Here is a 22,554-nt window from a genome sequence, read left to right on the forward strand (position 1 = left end):
TTCATCATTTGTAGTCTCAATATGATAGCCATTTTGGCGAATATCTTTGAAACTTAATAAGTTTCTTTGAGATTTACTACAATATAGTACTTCATCAATAGTCAAATTTGTTCCTCCTGGTAGTAATAAATTGGCTCTTCCAGAACCTTCAATTAATCTTGTACTACCGGATATTGTATTAACATTCGCTTCTTTTATTACCAAATAAGAGAAATATCTCTTATCTTTTAAAATAGTGTATGTTGTAGCACTATCCAGAAGACATATATCATCTTTATTAATCTTGAGTCCAACTGAAGACTGGGGAATTTTCATATTCTTCATAAAAAAGACAAATAATACATCATAAGAAATATGAAAGACAAGCAGGAAAAAAACATTAAGAAATACATTAGAAATGTAGAAACTAGCAACACATGATGCATTAGGAAAATACACTCAAGAAAAATAAACTAGTTGCAAACATAAACATAACAACTTTTATAGTTTCATTCCCCAGTAAGATGATTAGTTCTTCAGTCAATATCCTGAAAGAAGTCCCCAACTTCTAAAGGAGTAATATTTGTTAGGCATTCAAAATCATCATCTTTATATGCAAGATGTGTCTTAGAATCATATTTATTTGAGGGACCTGCTTCATCATCATTATTTTGAAAGGTCAAGTGTGCCTCCACATTATTTTCTTTTTTCTTGAAGGAGGCTTGATAAAGTTTGATAAAATGTTCTAGTGTACGACAAATGCGTGCCCAATGACCTCTCATACTACATCGGTGACACATACTAGCTTTAGCTTTTGAATGATTAATTTGAGAACCCTTATTGTTCTCCAATTTATTTCCACCATAATGACGATAATTGTTTCGCCCCCTGCCACATTTACGTTTACGACCATGTCCACGACCACGGTAATTATTTTGTTTTCTTTCAAACTTATCATATGTTGCTACAACATTCACTTCCGGAAATGGAGCTGACCCGGTGGGACGAGCTTCATGATTTTTCATTAATAGAGTATTATTCTGCTCAGCCACAAGTAGGCATCTGATTAACTGAGAATATTTCTTAAAACCTTTTCACGATATTGTTGTTGTAGCACCACATTTGAAGCGTGAAAAGTAAAAAATATTTTTTCCAATAAGTCCTCTTCTGTGATAGTGTCTCCACATAATTTTAATAGAGAACTTACTTTAAAGATAGCAGTATTATACTCACTTACGGTTTTAAAGTCTTGCAACCTTAAATGTATCCACTCATACCGAGCTTTCGGTAATACCGTAAGTTTTAGGTGGTCATATCAATCCTTCAAATTAATTCATAATTCAAGTGGATCTTTTACGGTTAAATATTCAGTTTTTAACCCTTCATGTAGATGATGACGAAGGAAAATCATGGTCTTCGCTTTATCCTGATTTGATGCTTCATTTCCTTGTATAATAGTATTTCCAAGACCTTTAGCGTCAAGGTGAATTTCAGCATCAAGAACACATGATAAATAGTTCCTTCCGGTGATGTCAAGTGCCACAAATTCAAATTTTAATAAATTTGACATAGTGAAAACTATCATAAAAGATGAATAAGATAGAGAAATAATTATAATAATAAACAATTAATAAAAACAAAACGATTAAGGTAAAAGAAATGAAAATAGAGCTATATCATGTTAACAATCTACTATTTCATTTTATTCTTGCCATAAAGTAGAAATTACATACTTGTTTCATTTTACTTTATATTATTAATATATATGTGTTCATAGAATTGAACGTGACTAACATTATTGCAACATATAAATACTTTATGTTAGTCATGACATTATTGCAACACTAAATAATGTTAGTGAGATTACTTTATATTAATTATTGATACATAAAAAGGGACTGCCTGGGATTGAAGAAAACCAGCATCCAGTAAGTATGTTTCCCTAGATCAAAACATTATTTATATGTTCCAACATAAAGTAATCTCACAGTTTTTCAAAATGCCTTAAAAATATGTTTTGATCCAGAGAGTCCATGACATTAGTGCATAGCTAGTTTGATGATTTTGAGGTCCTCTAAGAGTTGAGCACGGAAGGAAATAGTTATTTAATCACTGCAATGTACTTAAACTATTTAAGATGCCCAAGCGCACAAGTAATCTGCAAACAGTGAGCATATGATATGTACTGCCATAAATAAGATGATTATAATGATACATACCTTAATTAAATATGGCTCAACTTAGCGGGAGTTAAGAATAAAATTAGAGCTTCGTGCTGATAACGTGTTATAAAATAAAAGCAACGCAGTAAAATGTAAATAAGAGATAAAAAGAAGGGAGAAGTGTTTTCTTCTTTCACTTTGGTGTATTTTTCTATTGCAATTACATGGCCTTTTATAGGCATAAAAAGTAAAGATAATGGACATAAAATAGAAAATTTAATCTTTAAGTTATTTACAAGGGCATCCAACGTAATATCCAATTATTCTTATAACAGTTTTCACTTTTTCGTTCTTTCTTATTACTCGTCTCAAAGACTTTCTTGGTCAGGCCGAAAGCTTTAGCTGGTGGGTGGAAAATCAGGAATGTAATTGCTTAAATTCCAATTTTGCCCCTAGGAGTAGTACTGTCTGTTTATTCCATTGATTTCTTTTTATTAAAACAATTATATATGTTATGTTGCAACATATGTGTCAATGCAGCCAATAGTTTTTTCGAAAAATCACTAGTCTCAGAACGCTAGTTCTTTTGCAATTAACATAACATTATAAGAAACCGTAACACATGAACTATATATATCCGCAATAATTCAGAAAATATTGAAGCCTACTGCAATAAAAAGTCAAATTTACTTGACAAAACATATATTGATATAAAAATATCAAAATTAGGCTTTCTTGTAATGCAACTTTTTTCTTTTTTTAATTAAATATAGGGCGGTGAGGGATAATGGATGAGGGGATTACAAGATGAAAAGACAAACTTTCATCAACAAATAAAAGTGAAATTCATGCAACGAACTAGCTATATTACTAAGATTATCAAAAATAGAGATTATGAAAATAAGATTTAGTTTGATGGAATCGACCCTTACCAACCAAACTCAACTCGCCTACAAAGCGAAAATTCAGGAAGTCAACCAACTGGACTATTAAGATTTCTTGGAACGGAGATCGCGGAAATAAGATTTAGGGTTACTCTCAAAGGAACTCCTTGGTATCCTTTCATTTTTCCTGCCAGGAGCTTTCATCGTCTTCCCATTTCCTTTGCAACACCAATGGAACAACAAAATGAGCACAAAGCCAATAGAAATATTGGTAAAAGATAGTGGGGATTTTTTCATCCAATTATTCAACTTCTCCTTTGTAGTGGATATCACTGGATGCTGAGGAATTCTTTCCAATAACCATTCAAACGATGTCTTTACAAAATTTGCTAGAATTGGTGTTGATTTTTTGACAATCTCTTTTGCATTTTCCACCATATTTTCTGGTTTTATCTCCTTCAACTTCTCCATTGTAGCTTTTGTTAGGCTTTCTACGTTCACTTTGTCCATTAGTGCGTTATCTGCTGATTGCTTTCTCTATGTATTTGGCTGGTTTTTATAAAATGAGAGATACTACTAATATTTCCCACTAATTAGGCCCATGGTTTTGTTAAAGACAAAAGATCCCACCTAAGACCCCACCAAAGCATCTTTGTACTGAAATAGCCGCCCCTTTAAAATTAAAATTGCTATTGCCATTCTATTTTAATTGTCACTTTAGCTCTTTTTACTTCATTTACTCGTATTAAGTTGTTTTATTAAGTTACTTATATTAAATATTTTTTGGGGTTGAAAATTATTAAACCAGAAAGAGAAATTCCCTATTCTGCTTAAAGCTCCGGTGTACCATTGATCCGTAGAATGAGAGCCCTATAATATTAAGGATATAGTTGGAAACAATTATTAAATTTAGTCATGGCTTCCTAAGTTGACAATTATTTTGAGACAATTTTATTTTGGAGCTAAAATAACTATTAATTTGGGATGGGGAGCATCAATATGCATATGTCAAAGGGAGCTTTGGAACAACAGTAAACGTATTTTTGTGTGATTTATAAGTTATGTGTTCAAGCTATGAAATCAGTGAGTAAACTTGTGTCGGGGTATGCTGCCTATATCACAATTCATTGGGGTGCGATCCTTAATTAAACTATGCATTAATGTGAAATGCTTCTTGCACCAAATTGTCTTTCATTCTGAATGCATTTGTGATATAAGTTTAAAGTAATGTGTATACATTATCTCCATTTAAAAATTACAAATAAAATATTATAAGTATTATATGCTGAAAATACTAGAGAAAAACTTAATTTAAGCAGTCGTAAGAAAATTATTTGTTTCATGAATATCACTCTAAAAGTTAGCAGCGGAAGTAATATATGGTGGTAGTCGTTGGTGATGATAGTTATAAGGTGGTGGTTTGATGTTGCTAGCTATGTCATGAGCTAGTTGTTCGTGACATCTTAATTAATTTGAAAATACAAAATTTGAATGAACTAGACATATATTGCAGTATTAACGATTCAAATTCAAACCCCATATTAAAAAAGAATAAAGAAACTAAGATAACTCTATCTTCAAAAAGAAAAGTAATAACCTTTTATTGACTGACCTATAGGGGTTATGATTTAAAATTAGGTTCAGTGTTCATAAACAAATTTTCCAAGGCTTGGTATTCTTTCTCATTTGACCAGTTTCTGAAATTGCTGAATCATCTTCCACCTAAATCTGATGGGAACTACAATATTGGCTTGGAACAGTGTCATAAATCGATAGTTTTGCTGCAACCATTTTAACTTTTTTCTTTGTTCACTTTTCCTTCTTTTATTAGAGAAGACTTTCACTAGTCTAGCCGAAAGCTTTAAAAACGCAATTATTTATAGCTAATTGAAGCTGGTGGGGGTAGGAATGCAATTGATTGAATCCCAATATTTTATATTTTTCTCCCTTTGGAATATAGGATCTAGTAATATATGACATTGAAGAATATTTGTCAGTAGATATTCAAACTTTTTTTTAAAAAAATAGGCAATTTTACGTTGAAATTAAACATGTGTTAGTAAAAATTACATAGCGCAATATCAATCTCAAAAAAAAAAAAAATGATTGTGTAATGCTCGACTTTGTAGAAGTTCGATTCGATAGAGGATTAGCTCTTCAAACTGGACAAATGTCGTAGATCATCTAAACGACAAGAAGTGATTTCGGAAATGGAAAGCATATGCACCTGGAAGAAATTTAAAAATAGCCAGATTTACAAGTTGTCATTCGAAAATAGCTACGGTTTTAAAAGTAATCGAAATTTAGCCATTTTTCATGTAAAGATAAATCTGAACGAAAACACAGTTTAAAATTCGGAAAAATAATCTAGCATAATATGTTGGAGTTCCAGTATATTATACTGGAACTCTAGTCTAATATACCGGAGTTCCAATATAATATACCTATCTGTATAGGATAAAATTAGTTTATAGTGAATGATTGAATGATAGCGCAATGCGTGAAACTGCAGACAAATAAAAAGCAACAACTAGTACCGGGAACAACAGCTGCAATTGACGTCGGGTAGACCTCGAAGAGAGCATAGTCGACGAAATTAACATCGGATAACATTCAATGAAGAATATTCTCTACCATTAGATGGGAAGTTGTTGCAGAGAATATTTGCATTCATGGTCTGCTGTTACATGCTCATCAATGGCTCCTTTATTATCATTTAAGTGGGGCTTGAAACTAAGATCTTGTTTCCCTAGGTATAACTATAAATAACAGGCTTAACAATCATTGTAGGACACAAAATTCTTGGCAAAACTTATGTTGTATTACATTTTCGCTCTCAATTAAAATAATTTTATTTGTTTTTTACATTGTTCTTGTTTCTGTCCTCGGACACGCTATTTTCGTAGCCAGACTTGCCATCTTCTTCGATCTTAATTGTTAAGTCTTATTTTTAATCTTGTTGATTTACCATTTTTTGATCAAATCAGTTCGCGTGCCTATAAACTACGTAACAAATTCAATATTATCATTTTACGAATAAATTCAATATATAGTGCCTGCCAAAAAATTTAACTACACCTGATATCCACATCAAATTAAACAATACTAGTTTGCCATGCTTAAGACATAAATTAAGGTGGGAAAATGTATTAATACTCCATCAGTTTCAAATTATTTTTCATGTTTCGCTTTTCAAGAGTTAGTTTGATTAATCTTCAAAAGTAAATTGGATGGATCAACTCTATATCTTAAAACTAAAATATTAGATATATAAAAACTGTACAAAAAAATATAAGTTATAATTTTTCTCATGTCAATAAAATAAAAAAATACATTTTAAAATATTAATTAAAGTTCACAAAACGTGACTCTCAAAAAATAAAATATAACAACAAAAAATACTATAAGTTGTAACTTTTTTTATGTGAAGACATGATTATGTACTCATTGGGTCGCAGGTACCGGTAAATTAGTGCCAGTTTCTTTCCATTATTTGACGCAAGCTAGTAGAAAAAGCATAACTTGGAAAATAATTTAGGAAAATGACATTGTATAGTCGCTGTAAAAATAATAGTCGAAAAAATATATAAAATTTATATATTTTTTGTATATGTATGTTATATATATAAATTATACAAATTTTATAGATTTTTTTGGCTATCAGAAGTAAATAGTGTAAAATACCTATACCCATATTTTTAAAATTGTTTAACCTATACCCTAATTTTGACAACTTCAGACGCCTCCTCTTCTTCAAACGCTTCCTCTTCTTATTCCTGACCTATGCGCTCCTTTCTTCCTCCTCTTTTTCGTCTTTTCTCTCTCTAACCTTTTACTCTTCTTGCTTTTTTTCGATGACTGTATTGTCGTCAAATTATAGATACTCTAATTGTTCACGAGACGTTCGTATACAAAATCTTAGATTTAGGACCTAAATATGCTCTGGTAGGATTTATCGTCTGCAAAGATATTTATACCGTTACTAATCTATGTCAAAGATTAGACATTCAGCAGAAACACTAATTGTGCTGAGGTAATTTGTAGTTGTCAAGATCGCCATAGCTCGTTGTATAAAACTCTGTGATGCAAGCTTATATAAAGCCTTTGTGTTATCTTGACTTCACTGATGTGGAAATTTGCACTATAAATTGTTTGAAGCTTACACTATCTAAAGTTCAAATATAACAAGCTGAATTTGTCCTGAAGTTTATACTACAAATTAAAGAACTTCAGACTAATTTGTTTGAAGTTTGCACTATCATGATTAGGATGACTAGATATGATTCTTAAAATCTCGAACCATTCATCAAAAATTAGACCAATCATCAATGCTTTATAAACTTCCATAAACAATTCTGCTCCATATATTAGTAGTTCTAGCTCATTCTCAATCTTTTAACAGCTCATCTCTTCCCCTGCTTAAGGTTCAAAATTTCAACAGGTACTTACTCGACATTTCTAATTATGGACTAATTTGTCTGAAGTTTTTCTTTGATAAGGCTACACTTTGAGCAAAAAATTATGAAGTTCAAACTCAGACATATACAATGAACTAAAGTTTGTCCTTGCACTATGAACTGAAGTTTGCGTGATTGCCTTTGCAAGTTAGGACAAACTTCAGGCAAAAATATCTGAAGTTTTTTTTGAAGGCCACACTTCAGGCAAAAAAATTCTGAAGTTCAAACTTCAGACATAAACAATTGAACTGAAGTTTGCCCTTGCTTATGAACTGAAGTTTGTGTGATTTCTTTTGCAAGTCATGTCAAACTTCACGCAAAAAATTCTAAAATTCAAACTTCAGACATAAAGTTTTGCTACTTCAGGCCCGTATGACTGAAGTTACGCGAAAAGTAGGTATACTTGCAAATTTTTTATAAAGCGGGTATAAGTTAAAAGATGACCCAAAAACTAGGTATAGATGCAAATCCCCGTAAATAGCTTGTTGCGCTTGGCCCATTAACTTATTAAATAGTCTTTAGAAAAAGAACGTTATTGTCAGAAGAAGTAAGAATCATAATAATTTGCAAATTCCTACGAGAATATAAATTAGCAGGGTCCCACTCCAACCATCTTCTATCTATATAGAATAAGAGAAGCAAATCCATAATATTATGCCAAGTGTCAAAACAATAATTGAACATGTGTCCACTCTTAGGACAAACCTTCAACTAACTTGGAGGTTAAAAAATAATTTATAATAGAATTAATTTTAAATAAAGAAAATATTTACAAAGAAATAGGGGAAAACAAAAAAAAACACCTGATACAATTCAAAAAGAATAAATGAGTGTCCCCACCCACTTTTTTGTTAAAAACCTGTAGTTGAATTCTGTATTATTTAAATAAATAAATTTAAAGATGACAAAACCTACCATGATCCCACGTAATTGTAAAATCACAAAAAGATAACAAATTAACACAGCAAAAACTGATGCATAACAATTACAATTAAACCTGTCAAAATTAAGAAATATCAATTACAAAGAAATAGGGAAAAAAAATAAAAAATTGTTACAATTCTAAAAATAATAAACGAGCTTCTTTGTTAAAAAATTGTAGTTGAATTCTATATTATTTAATTACATTAAATTAAAATATAAAAAACCTCTCATGATCCCACGAAATTGCAAAATCAAGCGTAAAAAAGGGTAACAAATTAGCATAGCGAAAACTGCTGCAGAAATCAGTGTTCTCTTCTTCGGAGAAGTTTAAAACTCATCTAATTTCATCAAATGATAACTTCCATAATATTATGCCAAGTGTCAAAACAATAATTGAACATGTGACCACTCTTAGGACAAACCTCCAACTAACTTGGAGGTTAAAAAAATAATTTATAATAGAATTAATTTTAAATAAAGAAAATATTTACAAAGAAATAGGGGGAAAAACAAGAAAAAAAACACATGATACAATTCAAAAAGAATAAATGAGTGTCCCCACCCACTTCTTTGTTAAAAACCTGTAGTTGAATTATATATTATTTAAATAAATAAATTAAAAGATGACAAAACCTACCATGATCCCATGTAATTGTAAAATCACAAAAAGATAACAAATTAACACAGCAAAAACTGCTGCATAACAATTACAATTAAACCTGTCAAAATTAAGAAATATAAATTACAAAGAAATAAGGAAGAAAAAAAAAACATTGTTACAATTCTAAAAATAATAAACGAGCTTCTTTGTTAAAAAATTGTAGTTGAATTCTATATTATTTAATTACATTAAATTAAAAGATAAAAAACCTCCCATGATCCCGCGAAATTGCAAAATTAAGCGTAAAAAAGGGTAACAAATTAGCATAGCAAAAATTGCTGCAGAAATCAGTGTTCTCTTCTTCGAAGAAGTTTAAAACTCATCTAATTTCATCAAATGATGACCAGATCGAACAACCATAGATTGTTCTGGGAGGAGATTTGTACAAATAATGACCAGATCGAAGAACTACCAATTTCGATGACAGATTGCGAAAGAAGACAACCTAATTGGTGGTTGTAAGCACGAAATCTGAAGTTTGTCACATAAGAAAAAGGTCCTTTGTTCTCCTCATTTCAAATTTATTTATTTTCTATTTGAAACTTGAATTGAATTTGAGTATAACCAAATCAATTTGGTAGACGAAATTTGATACAGGATTTTGACTTTCACCAAAACAATTAAGTTGAATGGTGATGCAAAGATTTTTAATGATTGATTGATACAATAGAGAAAAGGATACAAGACGAATAATAAAGGTGTTAAGAAGAGAATCAAGAGTGTTCCTCCTCAAACATCACTTCACAATTTGTTTGTTTGCGTATGCTTGTGAGCACGTGATTTTTGCCCTATGTGAGAATTGCTCCCAAAAATTCAATATAAAATACTTTTTCTTTGTGCGCAATTTTGAGAATTTTCGTGGCATTTTTGGATAATTATTTGTATATGTCTGTGCATGTTTATTTATTAGATTAATAAAAAATACAAAATATGTCGCATTTGCATTTAGGATTTTATTTTACAATTAGGAGCAATTAAGTTTGTTTTACAAGAACAAAAAATCATAAAAATAATGCACGTCGTAGTTTTAGCATTTAATGTCCAAATTGTGTGATTTTATTGTTAATTGCTATGTAATTGTGTCTTAATTGTTAAGAGTTAATTAGTACTTTTATAAATTAATTTAGTTCTATAGGTTAATTTAGAATTCTTAGAATTTTAGTTTTATTTTAAGAAAATAAAGAAAAAGAAGCAATGGAAATAAAAGAAGAAGAAAATCGGATTGGGCCTTTTCTTCAATTTTAAACCACAGGCCCAAAGAACCAAACCCCCACCGGGTCGACCCGACCCGGTCCGCCCCATAACCCAAATGAACCCCAACCCCCCTTTTCTATTTTTCATCCCCTAACCAAAAGAAAACCCTAAAACCTGCCCCCTCTTCTTTCTCCTTCTTCTTCGAGCCCACCACCCCATGGCTGCCCTTCTTCTTCATCTTCATCCAAACGCCCACCCCCCATGGCTGCCTTCTTCGTCATCGTCATCCAAACGACCACCAGCAGCCCAGCCTCCCGTCTTTATCGTCCCCAAACGACCCCTTTCAACACCCAAAACAAACCAACCGCTGCTGCTTCACTCATCTTCGTCCAAACGACCACCCTCTCATGGCTGCCTGCTTCTTCTTCTTCGTCGGAACAACCAGCCTCCCGTCATGGCCGCTGCTTCTTCTTCTTCTTCGTCAGTCACTGTTCAACATGCACACACACAGTCGTCACCAGCCCAGCTCCCTCACGTCCAGCAGCAATCATCGTCGTCCAGCTGACCACCAGCAGCCCAGCCTCCCGTCTTTATCTTCCCCAAACGACCCCTTCAACACCCAAAACCAACCAGCTGCAACACTCACGTTGACCAACAGTTCTTTCAAATGACCACCTCCTTCTCTACCGGCAACCACCAAACCAGTCCGTCGATCACGCTGTCGATACACCCAGCGACTGACGAGATAGTAGCATATTTGACATGAAGTCGTTACAGCAAAGTGATTTAACAGCGACGATGTTGATGAGGACTATGGGGAGGGCGTGTTGTTTGAGCTACGACTGTATGCCAGGAGGATGCTGCAAGTTCTGAAGCAGTTGAAGGTAACGAGCTGCGTGTTTTCATGATCGAACGTAGTGAGCAGCAGTACAAGTTCATGAATCTGTCGTTCTTCTTGCTTGTTTTAATTATCTTGCCTCGTTCTAGTTTCTGTCTTTTTCTTGGTTATGTTATGTTGTTTCTTTTCTTGTCGTTGTTCATCATTTCTTCCATATGAAATCAGTTTGTTTTCATCCAGTATGTTGACAGTGTTCATTTGTTTCTTGTTTAGGGTTAATCTAGAAGTGTGTTAGTTTAATCACTGAATCTTTATTTTGATGATATTTGGTCCGAATTGAGTTTCAAGCTTAAAATGTGATTTGAGTTTCATTAATCTTAATGTCATTGATTGGGAGTTAGTTTCATGTGTTTAAATTAGCCAATTGTTAGGATTTCTCAATTAAGATTGGTTATAGCTACTATAGTTTGGTTAATTGACTTAGGAGGATTGGATATGGCTGATGGGGTAGAATGGTAATCTCAGTAGTTTCAGGGGCATTTTTTGGGATTTTAAGTTTTTAAAAAATGATTAATTTGAGTGCTCTGTCCACTAAGTACTAATAGTATTAAAATAATATATTATTTAATACATAGTTGGGGACAAGACATATGGTAGTGGGCAATAATGCATTGTTTAATATAGCGGGGGACAAGACATGTGGTAGTGGGAACTAATACATTTGTTTAATATAGTGGGGAACAAGGCATGCAAGCATGGGGAACAAAACATAATGGTATGAAAAGATTAAAAAAGGATTGATTAAAATATGGTGCCCCTACCTGTTTTGGGTTATAAATAGGGTCATTTCAAGATAGAAAAGGGGCGGGTTTTTGGAGAAAGAAAAACGAGTTCTCTTTCAGTTTTTTTTCAGAGAGTCTAGGCTGAATTTTTAACATTTAAAAGTTCAGTAATTTGAGGAACTAGTATTGTTGCGGTTTCAATTGGTTCTTCCTGAGTTTGCTATTGGTTATTGGCTACTATTTTCATTGGTGGCTGATGTTTAGTCTTTTACAAACTTTTGGGGCTGTTCTTTCGAGCTTGTTTGGTTTTCTTCAAATTTTTCTGAGCCTCGAATTTGGTTTGAAATGCTGCTGTTGGGTTGCTGTTGTTTTGTTGTGTTACTACTGTTACTGACTGCTCCTTCATCTTCTTGTATTTCCATTATCCATATACATGTTCTAAAGCTCTCAAATTTAATGGAAAAGAAGTAAAGAGTTGTTGGAATGGATTTCTGAATTTCTCCTGTTTCTTTGTGTTTAATTTAATGTATAAGCAGTAGTTCACTTGATATCGCATAGCATGTATTAGAATGACTTTGGAATGCATAAACTGGACTGTTGAATCTATTTCTACAAATATGTGAATATCAATTGTAATTTATCTTAGTTTGTGATTACTAGTTATGAAATATAGTGTAGTTAATTCTTTTTTTCAGTAGTCGTGTAATAGTTTCAAATAAGTTATGCCACGAAACAGGTTCAAATAGTTCATGGAAATCAGCATGTTGGTTCAATAGAGTTAGTTCTGAAATTGCGAGTTCGCTTGAGTAAGCAAGATCATTTTAAATAGCAATGTGAATAATGTTAGTAACTAATATTCTCAAATGTTAGTGATTGATGTTGGCCTGATGTCAGTTTTTTAGCATTCACGCATTTCTTCGACAAGTCGTAAAAAGAGTTAAAAAATGGCTTTGTATTGCACATAGTTAATTCCAATAGTTCAATTCATCTAATAATGTTAGTTTAAATTAATTAAAGAATAGTTAGTTTGTTTTGATATTACTGGGTGTCAATCTCGTGTTCTATTCATAATCTCAACTTTAGTGTTATTAACTAATAGAATAAGGAACGATACAATCTCCCTTGAGTAAGCTTTGTTGCAATTTTCCGTTTGGATTTGTCTTAATCTAATAAACAATAAGAGGCACGAGCTTATAAACATGTAACTAATTAGGACCTCTTCTCTTTTATTTTAGAGATGAACTTAATAGAAAATGTAGCCACTTTAGGATTGTCTTTTCAAAATAAACGAGATGAGCCTCGCCTAGTAAAACTCACCGATTGCGGGGCCCTCACGATTGTATATATATATTAATGACTTAGAACTCGGGATCGGCCGCTTAGCGAATTTCACGGCCTTTTTCCCAATAGTAATAACGCGTTAGTCACTGTTAGGCACGTACTTTGAATAATTTACTTTCTTAAACTCGGGTGCACCTTTATGTGACCCAAATCCAAATCTCAACAAAGTCGAAATGTGTCGTTAATCCCGGGTACATTGATTGTGACGTGGTTTGAGATGCATTTCCATGACGTTGCAAATTCCTTTAAAAAATAATGATTTCGAGACAGGCCGCATAGCAAACTTTATGGCTTTTCTCAAAATAACAACGCGTTAGTATCTTTAGGCGCGTATTTAATAATGTTATCTTCCTAAACTCGGGTGCACATTTATGTGACCCAAATCTAAATCTCAACGAAGTTGGAACGTATCAAAAATTGCGGGTACATTTATGTGGCGCAATTCGAGATGCATTCTCACGACGTTGCAATTCTTTGAATAAATAATAACAAAAGTGGTAAACAGTTAAAATTTGCACGTAGGTTCATAATTGTATAAAATCAGATAATCAAGCCGAATATGACAGTTGAGCAACTGTACTAGATCCGCGGAACTCGGGAATGCCTAACACCTTCTCCCGGGTTGACAGAATTCCTTATCCGGATTTCTGGTGCGCAGACTGTTAAACAGAGTCATTCTTTTCCTCGATTCGGGATTCAACCGGTGACTTGGGACACCATAAATCTCCCAAGTGGCGACTCTGAATCTTCAAATAAAATCCCGTTTCGATTGTCCTTTAATTGGAAAAACTCCCTTATATACTCCCTTCTCGGGGGTGTAGGTGAAAAAGGAGGTGTGACAGCTCTGGCGACTCTGCTGGGGACAAACCCAGAACCTCTGGTTCAGGGTTCAAAATTCGAGCTTAGATAAATTGTTATATTTGGCTTTATCTGATTTTGTTACTTGCTTGGGCCTATTGTGCTAAATGATGCTTTTACCGCTTTGATATTATCTGAATTGTATATATAAACTGCTACGAAATCCCTCTCTTCTCTCTCTTGAGGAGTGAACGCTGGTCGTGATTCTTTTTGTTAGTGTCATATCCCAAAATAGAACGAGGATTCGTAGGAGTTGCAAAACTGGATGATCTTTTGGTTACCGGTACGCAGTTCCCATCCTCGGCTCGAGTTGTCCGCTCGAGTAAGCCAGGTCTAGAACAAACACCCAGGATAAACCTAGTATAACAAAACCTCATGCTGGATCCCTAGTAGGAACGCTTATTTGCATCATGTGCACTTAACTTAGGGGACTCAACACAGGGGTTGGGTCCGTCTAGGACAAGCAACCTGAAATAAAAAGACCATCCTGCTGCATCCTATTTGTTTTATGCATTTATTTGCCGCAGACTTGCATGCTGATCGGCTTCTGAAAATACTGGAATATTAAAGAAAAAAAATAGCGGTGTAGAGAGATAATTCTAAGTTATCGGCAAACTCTACCAAATTTTTATGGAAATGAAAAAAAAATGTTTTTTTAGTGTAATTTGTTTAAACAAGTCTTGTTGTCAGAATTAGTTTATTGTCGTGGCCCGAACTACGCCGGTTTGATTCTTACAGGATGTGAGATACGTAGGCAACCCTCATCGGGTCCAACCTCCCCTTTTGCAAAAATAGCCAAAAAAAAAGGACAAAAGGAGAAAAAGAAACAGGGACCACAATTACAAGAAGCCAGAATGACGCACGTAACTGAAGCAAATGCATGATAGAAAGGGTTAATTGCCTAGTTGCATTGCATCCTTAATGTGTGTTTTCTTATCTGATTGAAAACCCTAACGCTAACAGGTTGCTTCCATTTTGTCCTCTTTCAATAATCAGAAAGGTGGTTTGTTGTGATTCTAAAGTAACGCTTCCCTATAAAAGACAATGGCAGAGAGCAACAGAACTGAGCATGATGGTAATGATGCCCGAAAGCAGTGGGATGAACAGGACTACGGGTTGGTAGAAGAGGTAAGAATTTTGAGACAGCATATGGCAGACATGCATCGGGCATGGATGACTAGGAAAGCACCACCCCCGCCACCGCCTAGCTTCTTGGACTCTATCCTTACCCAAGCACCTAACACAATAACGGATGATCCCCCATACTCTTCATATCTACCCACTTATGACAGCTTTCCCAGCCACCCGAATAGCTCCATCACTCGTCATCCAACTATATTCTCTCAACGCTACTCCCCTCCCCAACGCTACTTCTCTCCAAGGGACTCCCAAAAACATGCTTCACTTTCCCAGTACCCAACTCCACAAAATGCCTATCCACCCTTACAAGCCTACCTAAAGCCCTCTAGATTAGGTTTTCGGCCCAATCAAGCATTTAAGAATGAGAGGTTGCTGAAAAAAGAAAAGGCTTTCACCCCTGTTGGAGGATCATATGCCGGTTTGTTCCAAAAGTTGAAGCAATTGAACATGTTGAAGCCGATTCATATAAAAATGCCAAACCCTCTGTAAAAGAAGTTTGATTTTTCTCTAAGGTGAGCATATTGCTCAGATGCCCCGGGGAATGACACAGAGAAGTGTTGGAAGCTGAAGAAAGCAATTCAAAAGCTTATTGGTGCAGGTGACATTGTCGTGCAAAATCTAGATGCAACAGACACTAGCCAAGGTCCATCGCCTATTCGTAATGAGATGCATATGTTGAATATGACTTGTTTTGAAAAGGAATATGAGAAGTCTTCTGAGATCCTCATAGGTCCGCGCATTGCCGAGTTTTTAGTGCTATCAGAGGTTGCTCTTAAGAACGAGCCCGTAAAGGGAACCCAAAAGCAATTTGCTAAGAACAATGAGATGGAAGTTGGTGGAGGTCCCAGTAATGTTGATACCGAATCCAGTGGCTAAGATGTCGAGCTTGGCAATTGGAAAGATGCTCCTTTCTTAGTTGGTCAGGGAGGAGTTTCGGTGGTTCATTTGTTATCATTTCTGTTCTCCGGGTTATTTGCAGGGTTGTAATCCGGACATTGTCTTGTGTCAAACCCTCTTATCCTTCCATTTTTGTCATAGTGGTTTGTTTAGTGTGGTCCAGGTTTGTTTTAGGGTTTGTTCCAAGGTTGTACCCAAGTTGTTTTGCTTGTTTCGTTATACGAACCGTTTCACCGCTTGTCTAATGCAAATTCCAGTCTTTTGTTACCTCTAGTCATCTTCTTTGTTTAGTTCTTTTTATCCTTTTGTTTTGTCCTTGTTCAAACGCCAATTCTAGTGATATGACATGCACGCAAAGTTTGGGCCTAATCTTAAGAGTTAATTATAAAGCCATTGGGGGATGATCGGGACACTCAAGGGAAATAGGAACAGCTTGAGATTCTTTGAAGCCCGAGCCACGTAAAACTGGGGCAAGTAAAACATAAGGAAAAGCCATAAAAGCAAGTTAGCCATATTGACAAGGGGGCCGTTCATGGTAACGAAAGTGAGAGTATTGCCCAACGGTGCTTTAAAATGACAAATGAAAAGGAGAATATGTGGATATGGTTATCAAGTCCGGCACAATCAGAAGATGTGGCGAATATTTAATTGTGTTGTTTGTGCTTGGCATCTAAACACTTTATCCTTCGTTAACCCTTTTGAGCCTTATTGGTTTTCTTTCGTACCCCTCGTTCAGAATCAGTAGCAAAGACTAGAAAACACAAGCATGGAAGATAAAAAAAAAGGAAAAGAAAACAACAGAAAACAACAGAAACAACAAAACAACAAAAGAGAAAGGAGAAAGGAGAAATGAGAAAGAGAAAGAAAAGAAAATAATAAATAAGTGGAAAGGAAAACAAAAAGGGAATTGGGAACTACGTTTGGCCTGATTCCTCAAAGAGGCTACGTAGGCGTTTCACGGCTCGGTCATAGTGTAACAAAAAATCAAAAATCCCCCAAGCAAGAAACCGGGGCAGAAGTTGTGTTTGATGTAAAGAAATCTGGTTCCGAAGGTTGTAAATTTTGAACCCAAATTGATTCGTTTTGAGCCGCTGATACCCTTTCTTTCTAGCCCCATCCAAAACCCCACGTTACGGTCCAAAGAAAGACCTTTTGACCAGTCTTCGAAAAATGCCAAGTCATGAAATTGGAAGTCGAGAGTAACACTCTCATCCCCGACAGAAACGTAATAAAATGAGAGAGTCTTATCAGTAAAAACCTTCACAGGCACCTTGAGGCAGCTATAAGTCGAGAGAAAAATCAAAATAAGAGAGACTTGATAGTGAAAACCCTTCGAGCACTACAAGTCGAATAAAGATTGAGAATCATATAGGAAAGCACCAGACGAAGGCGATTAATGATAGAGGATAGGCCACGTGTGCATGTCATGGCCAATAGAGTTGGTATCCACATCTGATAGGTTTTACTTCATAGTTTTCTTGTTAGGAGTCATCTCTTTCTTTTGCCTTTTACTTTGTTCCTTTTACCTTTGTCATTTCCTCTTCTTGAGTCTCTTTGGTCAGAACAAGCGAGAAATGATTTCAAAATTTACCATCAGCTTTCCAATTATGCAAGACGAGATCTGACTAGTACGTCAAAGTGGTATAAGTCAAGAAAGAACAAGCGCAATGAGCTGGTAATAGTCAACGTGCTTTGAGGTTCACGCAAAATACCCAAGATTGGTCCATATCAATTCAGGGACAGTGTAACAAAAAGAGGGTCAGGGGAATTGAACCGAGGGTATATTTGATGATGAGATTGACAAAAGGATGGACCAGTGTCAAGAAGGATATCCCCAGCAGAAATCGAGGGTTATAAGGCCAAGGCCAGCGGAAAATCAAGAAAGAACAACGCGGAAAGCAATGGACATAATTGGGAAATTCATAGGAGACTCAAAGGTTGGGGAAATGCCAGTTCACGGACAGTACCGCAAAAGAAGATATTGGGTCTGCACCGGGAAAAGGTATTTCAGTAACAAAGACGATGGAGGAAGTGGTTAATCAATGAACATGCAAGATCTTCAAGTGAAATCAGCTGTCATGAAAATACATGAGGTCAGATAAGGAGACTGTGAAAATGGTTAAGAGCTTTGTGAATAAGGAATCGTCAAGAAGGTCGGAAGGTATCAGCCAAGCTTCAAGATGGTCAGACAACGCATAGATGGAAAATGGTTGATGGCATCCCCAACAGGAGTATCACAACCAACCACCACGTTTTAAACTGATCGAATTTTCTTTGATTTGAAGCAGGGACAAGGAATGTTACTAATGACGGAAAGATGTGCCACAAGAAAGATTGTCAAACTGGGGCAGAAAATTTTCATTCATTTCGAAAATTTTTGAGAAGTCTAACACAAGTTTGGTGAAAAGCGGTATCCCCAGCAGTTTCTTCGGGAGAAGGCAAAATAAGTTTTAAAGAAAGCAATGTCAGGAGGAAGATAACACGAGTTTTAAGGGAGGTAGTCTTCGAAAAAAAAAGAAGAAGAGGAAGACTAGTTTTGCAAAAGGAAACGGTTTGCACAGGAATGAAACATCAGTCTTGAGGGAAGTAGTCTTTGAAGGAGTAAGATAACATATTTTTGAAAAGTGTTATCCCCAACAGTTCGTAGAGAAATGAGACACAAGTTTTGAGGGAAGTAGTTTTGAAGAAAGATAATTCAAGTTAGAAGGAAAAATAGGTCAAGAGCCCCGCCTGAAGAACGGAATGACGATTTATTTTTCAAAGTTGTTGTTGAGGTCAGGAGACCGCCTTAAGAACAGAATAGCGATTTATTTTTCAAAGTTGTTGTCGAGGCCAGGAGCCCGCCCGAAGAGCGGAATGGCGATTTCTTTTTCGAAGTTGTTGTTGAGGTTAGGAGCCCCGCCTGAAGAACGGAATGGCGATTTATTTTTTGAAGTTGTTGTTGAGGTCAGGAGCCCCACCTAAAGAACGGAATGACGATTTATTTTTCGAAGTTGTTGTTGAAGTCTCGCCCGCCTGAAGAAAGGAATGGCGATTTATTTTTCAAAGTTGTTGTCGAGGTCAGGAGCCCCGCCTGAAGAACGGAATGACGATTTATTTTTCGAAGTTGTTGTTGAAGTCTCGCCCGCCTGAAGAAAGGAATGGAAATTTATTTTTCAAAGTTGTTGTAGAGGCCAGGAGCCCGCCCGAAGAGCGGAATGGCGATTTATTTTTCGAAGTTGTTGTTGAGGTCAGGAGCCCGCCTGAAGAACGGAATGACGATTTATTTTTCAAAGTTATTGTCGAGGTAAGGAGCCCCACCTGAAGAACAGAATGACGATTTATTTTTTGAAGTTGTTGTTGAAGTCTTGCCCGCCTGAAGAAAGGAATGGCGCTTTATTTTTGAAGTTGTTGTTGAGGTCAGGAGCCCCGCCTGAAGAACGAAATGGCGATTTATTTTTTGAAGTTGTTGTTGAGGTCAGGAGCCCCGCCTAAAGAAAGGAATGGCGATTTATTTTTGAAGTTGTTGTTAAGGTCAGGAGCCCGCCTGTAGAATGGAGGTTGTTAAATTTCAAGTTTTGAAGTTGGGAGCCCACCCATATAACAGAGGAATACATTTCAGTCTTTACATTTCAAGTCTGGAAGTTGGGAGCCCGCCCATATAACAGAGGAATACATGGAAGTTTGAAGTCAGGAAAGCGGAGGGTTACAACAAAAAACCCTAGCAGAAATCAGAAGGAAGACCACAAGTCGAGCCAGAAGTAAAGAAACGTTAGAGGTGTTATCTTTAAGAAGTTATATCGAAGTCAGGAGCCCACCTGGAGAATAAAGGTGTTATATTCTAAGAAGTAATTGGTGTTGAAGTCAGTAAAGCAGAGGAATACAACCGAAATCCCCAGCGGGAAACAACAAAAATCCCCAGCAGATGAAGGCAGTCCAAGATTCGATGGAAAAATAATGCGAAGCTCCCGAGAAGGAAATAAGCAGTTCGAGATCGGCAGTCAAGGGAGAATACAAGACAAATCAGAAGTAAAGAAATACCAGAGGAGTCACCAAGACATCAAAGCAACAAGAGACACAAGAGCACGGCTAAAGATCTAGATAAGATTTTGTAATTCATAGATTATAGTTTAGTCTAGCTTCTTGTTTTCTTTCAACATGGTGTAATAAGGAGGCCGACAAGCAGTAATAACAGCATGCAACAGCAGTAACATTGCAGTCCCATGGTAGGCCTAGCTACCAAAACTTCTCGAACTACATTAACCCGATTCCCTTCTAGCCAGGGATATGTAGGAAACCTTTGAAGCAAAGGTTCGGTTAAATCTTTCAAAAAATTGCTTCACACGGAGTACTCGGATGGACAAAAATCGCTCGTATCTGCTCACTTTATGTTTGCACGAAAACTCTTCGTGTTTTCGGACAAAGAGGGGCAGCTGTGAGCACGTGATTTTTTCCATATGTGAGAATTACTCCCAAAAATTCAAAATAAAACAATTTTTCTTTGTGCGCAATTTTGAGAATTTTCGTGGCATTTTTGGATAATTATTTGTATTTGTCTGTGCATGTTTTTTTATTAGATTAATAAAAAATACAAAATATGTCGCATTTGCATTTAGGATTTTATTCTATAATTAGGAGCAATTAAGTTTGTTTTACAAGAACAAAAAACATAAAAATAGTGTACGTCGTAGTTTTAGCATTTAATGTCCAAATTGTGTGATTTTATCGTTAATTGCTATGTAATTATGTCTTAATTGTTAAGAGTTAATTAGTACTTTTAGAAATTAATTTAGTTCTATAGGTTAATTTAGAATTCTTAGAATTTTAGTTTTATTTTAAGAAAAGAAAGAAAAAGAAGCAATGGAAATAAAAGAAGAGGAAAATCGGATTGGGCCTTTTCTTCAATTTGAAACCACAGGCCCAAAGAACCAAACCTTCACCGGGTCGACCCGACCCGGTCCGCCCCATAACCCCAAACAACCCCCCCATTCTTCCATTTTTCATTTTTTTCAACCCCCAAAACCCTAAACACCCGCCCCCTCTTCTTTCTCCTTCTTCTTCGAGCCCACCACCCCATGGCTGCCCTTCTTCTTCATCTTCATCCAAACGCCCACCCCCCATGGCTGCCTTCTTCATCATCATCGTCCAAACGACCACCAGCAGCCCAGCCTCCCATCTTTATCGTCCCCAAACGACCCCTTTCAACACCCAAAACAAACCAACCGCTGCTGCTTCACTCATCTTCGTCCAAACGACCACCCTCCCATGGCTGCCTGCTTCTTCTTCTTCGTCGGAACAGCCAGCCTCCGTCATGGCCGCTGCTTCTTCTTCTTCTTTGTCAGTCACTGTTCAACACGCACACACACAGTCGTCACCACCCTAGCTCCCTCACGTCCAGCAGCAATCATCATCGTCCAGCTGACCACCAACAACCCAGCCTCCCATCTTCATCTTCCCCAAAAGACCCCTTCAACACCCAAAACCAACTAGCCATGAACCAGCTGCAACACTCACGTCGACCAGCAGTTCTTTCAAATGACCACCTCCTTCTCCAGCGGCAACCACCAAACCAGTCCTTCGATCACGCTGTCGATACACCCAGCGACTGACGAGATAGTAGCATGTTTGACATGAAGTCGTTGCAGCAAAGTGATTTAACAGCGACGATGCTGACGAGGACTATGGGGAAGGCGTGTTGCTTGAGCTACGACTGTATGCCGGGAGGAGGATGCAAGTTCTGAAGCAGTTGAAGGTAACGAGCTGCGTGTTTTCATGATCGAACGTAGTGAGCAGCAGTACAAGTTTATGAATCTGTCGTTCTTCTTGCTTATTTTAATTATCTTGCCTCATTCTAGTTTCTGTATTTTTCTTGGTTATGTTATGTTGTTTCTTTTCTTGTCGTTGTTCATCATTTCTTGCATATGAAATCAGTTTGTTTTCATCCAGTATATTGACAGTGTTCATTTGTTTCTTGTTTAGGGTTAATCTAGAAGTGTGTTAGTTTAATCACTGAATCTTTATTTTGATAATATTTGATCCAAATTGAGTTTCAAGCTTAAAATGTGATTTGAGTTTGATGAATCTTAATGTCATTGATTGGGAGTTAGTTTCATGTGTTTAAATTAGCCAATTGTTAGGATTTCTCAATTAAGATTGGTTATAGCTGCTATAGTTTGGTTAATTGATTTAGGAGGATTGGATATGGCTGATGGGGTAGAATAATAATTTCAGTAGTTTCAGGGGCATTTTCGGGATTTTATTTTTTAAAAAAATGATTAATTTGAGTGCTCTGTCCACTAAGTACTAATAATATTAAAATAATATATTATTTAATACATAGTGGGGGACAAGACATATGTTAGTGGGCAATAATGCATTGTTTAATATAGCGGGGGACAAGACATGTGGTAGTAGGAACTAATACATTTGTTTAATATAGTGGGGAACAAGACATGAAA

General features: G+C 35.9%; 1 long non-coding RNA gene across 1 annotated transcript; it reads right to left on the minus strand.

Moving 5' to 3' along the window:
- Window positions 1–273: 273 nt before the first annotated feature.
- On the minus strand, window positions 274–2,344 carry LOC142174910 (uncharacterized). Its single transcript, XR_012703994.1, has 2 exons — window positions 2,018–2,344; window positions 274–1,768 (listed from the first exon to the last, which is right to left on the minus strand). It is a non-coding gene; the product is annotated as an uncharacterized LOC142174910 (long non-coding RNA).
- Between the last annotated feature and the right edge of the window lie 20,210 nt (window positions 2,345–22,554).

This window comes from Nicotiana tabacum, chromosome 20 (assembly GCF_000715075.1).
Source record: "Nicotiana tabacum cultivar K326 chromosome 20, ASM71507v2, whole genome shotgun sequence".
NCBI classification, from domain to species: Eukaryota; Viridiplantae; Streptophyta; class Magnoliopsida; order Solanales; family Solanaceae; genus Nicotiana; species Nicotiana tabacum.